Genomic DNA, 9,467 nt, shown 5'->3' with positions numbered 1-9,467 from the left:
AATGTTACAAAATCACGCCATTATGATGCCTTTAGCCCCTACATGCTTAACTCCTTGGTCATTTTCTTTCTCATATGACCAGGCTTGTGACCATCCACTTAACGCTTAGGTTCTAGGACCTTTATGCTTTTATCGGGGACTATCTCGTTGTGTATAGCTCTCACCCTTGGTTCTTTTAGTTCCTTCTACCATGTGCTTCACCCTTGGTTCTTTTAGTTCCTTCTACCATGTGCCAACTCACAAGAGCCCCTTTCATTGAATCAAAACTTTTCTACCAAATAAATAGACCATAGTTACAAAAACTACAACCTCTAAGATAATGTCACGCTGATGTCATCACTCCATGTGGCGCCTCTTTAGATTCTCGAGTTATGTTCTTTTTTCATCATTATAGTTGTTATTTTGCATTAAGCATGCAATTTCTTCCACATAAGCCCAAGGACACGAGTCGTGAGTGAGCATCGTGGGTGGTTGCAGTTGCTTATTCTCTTCATTGTCTTCCAACCACTTTTCAAGAGTTTTGTAATGACAGAGGCCTTCCATGGGATCCTAAGTCCTTGTTTTTTCCCAGACTATAATAATTAGTGATGTCCAGTGGCTCAACCAGTAACCTGTAGTGAGTGCCACCTCTTATCCACTCTTCAATGCGCTGGAAATCATCAGGGAATTCATCTTTATCAAACATGTTCAGTATGATCTCGTCCCACCAGCCGCCAATCTCCAGTCTCTTGAGATTTGCGTGGAAGTCTAAATCACGTCGTCGTTTGTTTTAGAAAGCGTCCAAATATCCAGTGTCATTTCTGAAACACGAGTTGTGATAATCTTCAAGTTCTTTCATAGCATTTTCCATCTTTGTTGGATATTCATTCTCCAATTTGGACACGTTCTCCGTCTGCTGCTTCATAAATTGTTCTGCTGCGTTTAGGGCAAGTCTAACTTGACAATTCTGCACATTTTTTTTTCCCATTTATATGGATATTGGAAACAGATATAATAACACTACTTGTAACCATAGTAATCAAATCAAGTCAGTAACAATAATAATTATAAAATAATTTCAGACAAATTAAGCGCAATGTACACCAATACTACAATAATAATTGTAAAATGATTTCAGACAAATTAACCGCAATGTACACCAATACTTTGTGAAGATAGCCCAAACAAATTCAAATGGAAAACCTAACACAATGTACAACAATACGTTGAAAAGTGAGCCAAGCAAAATCAAATGAAAAGGGAGCAGAATGTGTTAGAAATCTGCAGTTTCTAAATCTTAATGTGCCCCGATTAAAGCATTAAAGCATTAAAAGCGTTAAAAGCATTAAAGCATTAAAGCATTAAAGCGTTGAATTGGTATATGATGGACGTACCAGATTTAGTGTTAAATAATATAAAAAAGGATTGGGTCCTCTCTCCCCCTGCCAAGAGTCGCATTCTTCTCCATCAAGAAGCGCATAAAGAAACAGGGCTAGAAAGAGAAACCGGATTCTGAGAAGAAGAGTAGGAGTCAGAAGAAAGTAGATGGCAGCCATTACATCTTCCGCTGTTAATCAAGGCATGTCATAGATCATATTAAGTTTTGTTTGTGAAATATTCGGTATTGATGGTCTTTGGGCTGTTAATTTGAATTGTTCATAATTAATCAAGAAAGATCGCAAATGTAAAATAAGATTTACATTTGGTATCAGAGCCACCAATCAATAACTGAATATTTCCTATGATTGCAATTGATCTGTTCTGTGCTTTACTCATGATGTTAATCAAATCCTCCGCATGCCCACAATTTTCTGATCAAGTGATTTGCTTTCTTCGCGTATCTGCTTTAATTGATCCACCATCCACTGCTTTATTACTGAGTAAAATAATTCTGTCATTCCGTGATAAAATATAATAACGAATATGATACCGGCGATTGCCCATATCCGATTCGTTGGTGAAATGTAGAGCTCAGGAATTTTTTCGATGGAATTTTGATTCATAATTCGATTCATAATTCTCCACGTATTCGCAACCTATTGCGATCAATTTAGTTTGAATATGCGGGCATGAATATTATCTCGAAAGTCTCTTTTAATAGAGGGATGAATCACTTTGTGCTTGTAGTATACCGGAATGCCGCCACTACGGTTATGCTTGCTCCTTTCGCCTTCCTCATTGAAAGGAAAGTGCGAGCGAAACTCACTTTTCCCATATTCTGCCAGATTTTTGCATTGGGTTTTGTTGGGGCCTGTAATCGACCAGAATTTTTACTTCGTGGGATTGAAATTGTTTTGCATAAAGTATGTGTTATAAATCATTTATGCACATGAGATTTATGATTTTGTTAATCACCAAAGTGGTCAAAATCAGAATAGTCATTTAGTGCATAAGTGACATAATGATTATTGATAGAAATTGCCAGTTATAATAATACCAATTAACACTGGCGTCACTAATGATAGAACCTGAGAGCTTACCCAAAGGAAAGTCTTGTTCTATAACTAGTTGACATGATGAGGTTTAATAGATATTTTGATTAAATAAATATTGATCATCCAAAGATGTCAGTTCTATTTAATTGAATATATTTATTACCTACTTATGTTTTGGTATTTAATTATGTTAAGTATAAGATAGTATCTACCCAAAGGAGTGCTATATTATGTTATTATGTCTACATCTGAATCGCGTTAGTTATGAGCTTACAGTTATTTCATTTTTTTTAATTTGCAGGAGTTCCCATGAATACGCATGTTTCATCTGTTACATTGTTCACTGGTGTTAATTTTTCTGAATGGAGAGAACAAGTCAATTTCCATTTAGGTGTTCAGGATCTTGACTTGGCACTCCTTGAGGATAAACCTGCTGCTCTTACAAAAGATAGTACTGAGGCAGAAAAATCACACCATAAAGCATGGGAACGCAGTAACAGATTGAGCCTTATGTTTATTAAGATGACTGTTGCTAACAACATCAAGTCAACAATTCCACAAACAAAAAGTGCTAAGGAATATATGCAGTCTGTGGAAGAGCGTTTTCGTTCAGCTGATAAGTCACTCGCTGGTACTCTTATGGCAGAACTCACGACCATGAAGTTTGATGGGTCGCGAACTATGCAAGAGCACATTATAGAGATGACTAATCTTGCAGCAAGGTTAAACTCCCTGGGACTTACAGTAGAGGATTCTTTTCTTGTCCAGTTCATCCTGAACTCGCTACCTTCTGAATATGGACCTTTTCAGATTAACTATAACACTATAAAGGATAAGTGGAATGTTAATGAATTGGCCAGTAGACTTGTTCAGGAAGAAGGACGTTTGAAAAATCAAGTGAATCACTCAGTAAGTTTTGTGAGTAATAAAGCTGGTAAAGAAAAGAAAGGAAAATCAAGTCATTTCAAGAAGAAAAAGGCACCTGCTAAGAATGGGCAGGATAAGGAAAAGAAGGAACTAAAGGATGTTCAATGTCATATCTGTAAAAAGAAAGGACATTATCAAAGTGACTGTCCGAAAAGGAAAGCTTGGTTCGAAAAGAAAGGTAATTATCTATCTTTCGTATGTTTTGAATCAAATTTAGTTGAAGTTCCCATTAATACATGGTGGCTTGATACTGGTGCTACAACTCATGTTTCCAATAATATGCAGGGATTTCTTATGATCCGAACCATAAATCCAAATGAAGATCGTTTTCTCTTTATGGGAAACGGAATGAAATCTTCAATTGAAGGCATTGGGACTTATCGTCTAATTCTAGAAAGTGGATATGTATTAGACTTATACAGTACCCTTTATGTACCTTCATTATCTAGAAACCTTATTTCCGTAAGTAAGTTGGATATTTCTGGTTTTAGATGTATGATTGGATCTGGCTGTTTTGATTTATATAAGAATACTGATAATGTTGGTTCTGGTATTCTAATTGATGGTTTATATAAATTGAAACTGAATGACACTTATGCGAATTCCTTGTTGAATGTAGTAAATAATGTTGGATGTAAACGTAGCATGTTGAATGAAAATTCTACTTTCTTGTGGCATAAAAGACTAGGTCATATATCCAAAGAAAGAATGATGAGATTAGTAAGTAATGAAATTTTGTCAAATTTGGACTTTAGTGATCTAGAATTATGTGTGGATTGTATTAAAGGTAAACAAACCAAACATAATAAGAAAGGATCCACTAGAAGCAGCCAACTTCTTGAAATAATACACACTGATATTTGCGGACCTATGGACACTCCAGCGTTTAATGGAGAAAAGTATTTCATCACTTTTATTGATGATTTTTCCCGTTATGGTTATGTCTATTTGCTTCATGAAAAATCTCAATCTGTGAATGTCCTTGAGACGTTTGTAAAGGAAGTTGAGAGGCAATTAGATAAAAAGGTGAAAATCATAAGGTCTGATAGAGGTGGTGAATATTATGGTAAATATAATGAGTCAGGTCAGTGTCCAGGTCCATTTGCAAAATTCCTCGAAAGTCATGGCATATGTGCGCAATACACAATGCCAGGTACACCACAGCAAAATGGTGTAGCAGAAAGGCGCAATAGGACGTTAATAGATATGATTAGGAGTATGATGTCAGATTCTACACTACCTAAGAATTTGTGGTCGTATGCTCTCAAAACCGCTAATTATTTGTTGAATAGGGTTCCTAGTAAAGCTGTTCAAAAGACTCCTTTTGAGTTATGGACTAACAGGAAACCTAGCTTAAGACACCTGCATGTTTGGGGTTGTCCAGCGGAAGCGAGAATTTATAATCCACATGAAAAGAAATTAGATTCTCGAACGATCAGTGGGTATTTTTTAGGTTACCCTGAGAAATCTAAAGGGTACGTGTTTTACTGTCCTAATCATAGTCCAAGAATTGTAGAAACTGGTAATGCAAGATTCATTGAGAATGGTTAAGTCAGTGGGAGTACTCGAAGAGAAATAGTAGAAATAAAGGAAACAAGGGTAAATGTTACATTGCCTAGAATAGTTCCTCCATCTACTATTACTCCAAATGTTGTTCCAGCTGTTGTAGAACAGCATGATGATAATGAACAACATATAAATGAAGAAGTACTTCCTGAAGGAAATGACTTACATAATGTTGATATGCATGAACCACAACAAGTAGCATTAAGAAGACCTCAAAGAAATCGTAGGTCAGCTATTTCTGATGATTATGTGGTTTATATGCAAGAATCAGATTATGATATTGGAATCAATAAGGATCCAGTTTCGTTTTCACATGCTGTAGAAAGTAAAGAGTCAAAGGAATGAATTAATGCCATGAAAGAAGAACTGAAATCCATGCAACATAATGAAGTTTGGGATCTCGTTGAGTTACCACATGGCTGTAAAAGAGTCGGATGCAAATGGGTTTTTAAAACCAAACACGACTCTAGTGGTAATATCGAACGGTATAAAGCTAGACTTGTTGCTAAGGGTTACACTCAGAAAGATGGTGTTGATTATAAGGAGACATTTTCTCCTGTTTCGAAAAAGGAGTCACTAAGAATAATAATGGCATTAGTAGCTCATTATGATTTGGAGTTGCATCAAATGGATGTGAAAACAGCCTTTCTGAATGGAGATCTTGATGAGGATGTTTACATGGATCAACCTGAGGGTTTTTCTATAGAAGGTAAAGAACAATTGGTGTGTAAACTTAAGAAGTCAATATATGGGCTTAAACAAGCATCCCGGTAATGGTATATTAAGTTCAATACCATTATTACATCCTTTGGTTTTAAGGAAAATACGGTTGATCACTGTATATACCAAAAGATCAGTGGGAGCAAGTTTATTTATCTGGTCCTTTATGTTGATGACATCTTGCTTGCTGCAAATAATTTAAGTATATTGCATGAGACTAAGGAATTTAATGGTATATTAAGTTCAATACCATTATTACATCCTTTGATTTTAAGGAAAATACGGTTGATCACTGTATATACCAAAAGATCAGTGGGAGCAAGTTTATTTATCTGGTCCTTTATGTTGATGACATCTTGCTTGCTGCAAATAATTTAAGTATATTGCATGAGACTAAGGAATTTCTCTCAACGAACTTTGAAATGAAAGATATGGGAGAGGCATCCTATGTGATTGGAATAGAAATATTCCGTGATCGATCACAAGGAATATTGGGATTGTCTCAGAAAGGATACTAGAGAGATTTGGAATGAGTAAATGTTCACCTGGGACAGTTCCTGTACAGAAAGGTGATAAATTCAGTCTCATGCAATGTCCTAAGAATGATGTTGAACGAAAGGAAATGGAATCAATTCCATATGCATCTGTTGTTGGTAGCCTGATGTATGCTCAAACCTGTACTAGACCGGATATTAGCTTTGCGGTCGGTATGTTAGGGAGGTATCAAAGTAATCCAGGAAGGGAACATTGGCAAGCTGCAAAGAAAGTTTTGAGGTACTTACAAGGCACGAAAGATTACATGCTCATGTATAGAAGATCCAATGAATCGGAGGTGATCAGATATAGCGATTCAGATTTTGCTGGATGCATCGATACTAGAAAATCGACTTTTGGTTACCTGTTTATGTTTGCTCAAGGTGCCATATCGTGGAAAAGTGCGAAACAGACTATCGTTGCTTCATCCACTATGGAGGCAGAATTTGTGGCATGTTTTGAAGCCACAATTCATGCATTATGGTTGCGGAACTTTATTTCAGGACTTGCGGTTGTCGACACCATTAGCAAGCCGCCGAAAATTTATTGTGATAACTCTGCAGCAGTATTTTTCTCAAAGAACGACAAGTACTCTAAAGGTGCCAAACACATAGATCTGAAGTATCTTGTTGTGAAAGATGAGTTTCAGAAACAAAGAGTGTCAATCATGCACATCAGGACAGAACTTATGATTGCAGACCCTTTGACGAAAGGGTTACAACCAAGACAATTTAAGGAACATATTCAAAGAATGGGTCTTGGTTGTATTAATAATAATTGATGTATGACATTCTGAGCTCTTTTATGTGTTTCTGATATACAATTATGTGTCTCTTGTTTTAATATAGTAGTACGTATTTTATGTAATTTTAAACAAGAAAGAGTCTTATAAAGATATTATGTTTAATCATTATGATATAAGACATTATGTGGACCATTATGTTGTTTTATATAAATTATGAGTATGAATTGATGGTTTGCTGGTATTGTAGTATATGGAAGGAAATGCATTGAATTAATAGTGCACAACCGCCATAACTCTCAGCAATTTATCATAGTATGATGTTCAACACTTAATATTATGAATAGTCGGGTCAAGTGGGAGAATGTTAGAAATCTGCAGTTTCTAAATCTTAATGTGACCCGATTAAAGCATTAAAGCGTTAAAAGCGTTAAAAGCATTAAAGCATTAAAGCGTTGAATTGGTATATGATGGACGTACCAGATTTAGTGTTAAATAATATAAAAAAGGATTGGGTCCTCTCTCCCCCTGCCAAGAGTCGCATTCTTCTCCATCAAGAAGCGCATAAAGAAACAGGGCTAGAAAGAGAAACCGGATTCTGAGAAGAAGAGTAGGAGTCAGAAGAAAGTAGATGGCAGCCATTACATCTTCCGCTGTTAATCAAGGTATGTCATAGATCATATTAAGTTTTGTTTGTGAAATATTCGGTATTGATGGTCTTTGGGCTGTTAATTTGAATTGTTCATAATTAATCAAGAAAAATCGCAAATGTAAAATAAGATTTACAGAATGTTGGAGAGCCACTCTGAATTTTTAGTATGCAGATCTATCATTGATTGAAGAAATAGGATTATTACTCTTTTATATTACTCAGTCAAATGAGTGCAACCAGGCTTACCCGAATTCCAAGTTATTTTAATTTTTAAATCTTAAAATCTTATCGTTTAACAGTAAAAAAAAATAATGTTTTTATTTTTAATAAATCATTTTTCATAAATTAGTAGTGAGTTACCTTAATTTTGGATCTAGTGAAAAAAAGATTTATATTCTACACTCATACTATGAAAAATCAATATTTACTTTTATTTTTTTTATTTAGATCCCAAAGGCACCGCAACATCTTTTCCACGCAACATATTTTCCACACTAAATAAAATGAAAAATACCATAAATAAAAAAATATATAATGAACAAAATACAACCGTTTTACTAAATTCAACTTATCCATTAAAAATTCAATTTGGATATTAACAAAGCGTAAGGAGCTTTAAATACTTGCATATCAGCCTCTCCTAATGAGTTCTGTTGGAATCATAACAGTAAGATTATTACTATTTTGAATCATGGCGGTTTAAATCAGGCTTGGAAACTGGAGTTACTATTTTAAGTTATTTTATCAGGCTTGGAAACTGGACTGGAGTAATTATTCAAGTTATTTTATCAGGTTTGGAAATTGAAGTTATTGTGGAAACTGGAGTTACTATTTTAAGTTGTACTGATATTTTTTTAATTCAGAGAAACTTGTCTGAAATAACTATTAGTAAATTTCTGGGGTTGTGATTTGTCCTCTTCCCTGGGCTATGATCGGTACTTTTGCCCGTAACCAGAGTCGCAATGATATGTCCTTGTCCCTGTAACCAGAGTTGCAACAAGGAATTTGAACCTAAATATATCAAATTTCAACAATTTTACATATCTAAAATTACCATTACCAATTACCATTTCCAAGTGAGCTGCCCCGGGACCAGATTATTACTATTTTAAACGAGAAAGTTATTACTATTTTATGTTAGATATAAAGGGAAAAAAAATTGAATGCAACAAGGCTTACCTGAATTCCAAGCCCAAGAGCTTCCATTTGTGTTGCCATTCTTGAGCCAGCTTCTGACAAAGGAAGATCCGAAAGCTCCAACTTCACTGTGTTTTGCAAAGCATTTGGTAAGACATGGTTATAAAGAACGTGCCCTAACATGAAGTGCTCTGAATGAGCATCTGATGTTTGCAGGGCATAATACAGGATGAGCAACACATCAAAGTGATTTTTCTGGACAAGAATACATAATGACCAAATGGCCTATAGGTACTCAACTTCACCAGAGGTTTTACACAAGATATCAAGGGGTTGTTGGGACTCATTTTGGCTGCGCTACTGTAATTTTACAGCAGCCGAACAATGCTGGAGTACAGTGCCGACAAACTCAGCAATGCCCTCTGGGAGGGCTTCTTCCATAGGTGTGTCAGTGGAACCTATAAAGTCACCTGCACATTTCATGATCTCTCCAAATATGGAAGCATTGCCTCCAAGGAATGACATGAAAGGGACCAACAAGATTCTAGAAAAGACATCACATCCTAAAACCACATGGAAGAACTGATCCAGAAACATAATTGCGAAACATCCAGAAAATTAGGCCTCAAAGATACATTATAATCTCTCAAACCATGATAGGTTTAATACAGATGAAAGATGTTTTTTTAAATTGGTTTGTTCCCTCCAAAAACCTCTTTTGGTTTTCAAAAATTAATATCCAGTTGTCCCGAAAATGCTTTTTTAAAACCGTTAC

General features: G+C 35.5%; 1 pseudogene; it reads right to left on the bottom strand.

The window, feature by feature from the left end:
* Positions 1-369: 369 nt before the first annotated feature.
* Positions 370-9,175, bottom strand: LOC149199332 (protein EDS1B-like; annotated as a pseudogene).
* Between the last annotated feature and the right edge of the window lie 292 nt (positions 9,176-9,467).

This window comes from Pinus tabuliformis, chromosome 2_1 (genome assembly GCF_031772625.1).
Source record: "Pinus tabuliformis cultivar Carrire ecotype Pingquan chromosome 2_1, CPIR1, whole genome shotgun sequence".
Lineage (NCBI taxonomy): Eukaryota > Viridiplantae > Streptophyta > Pinopsida > Pinales > Pinaceae > Pinus > Pinus tabuliformis.
Note: the sequence above shows the minus strand (reverse complement) of the source record. Positions and strands in the feature narration are given on the sequence as shown.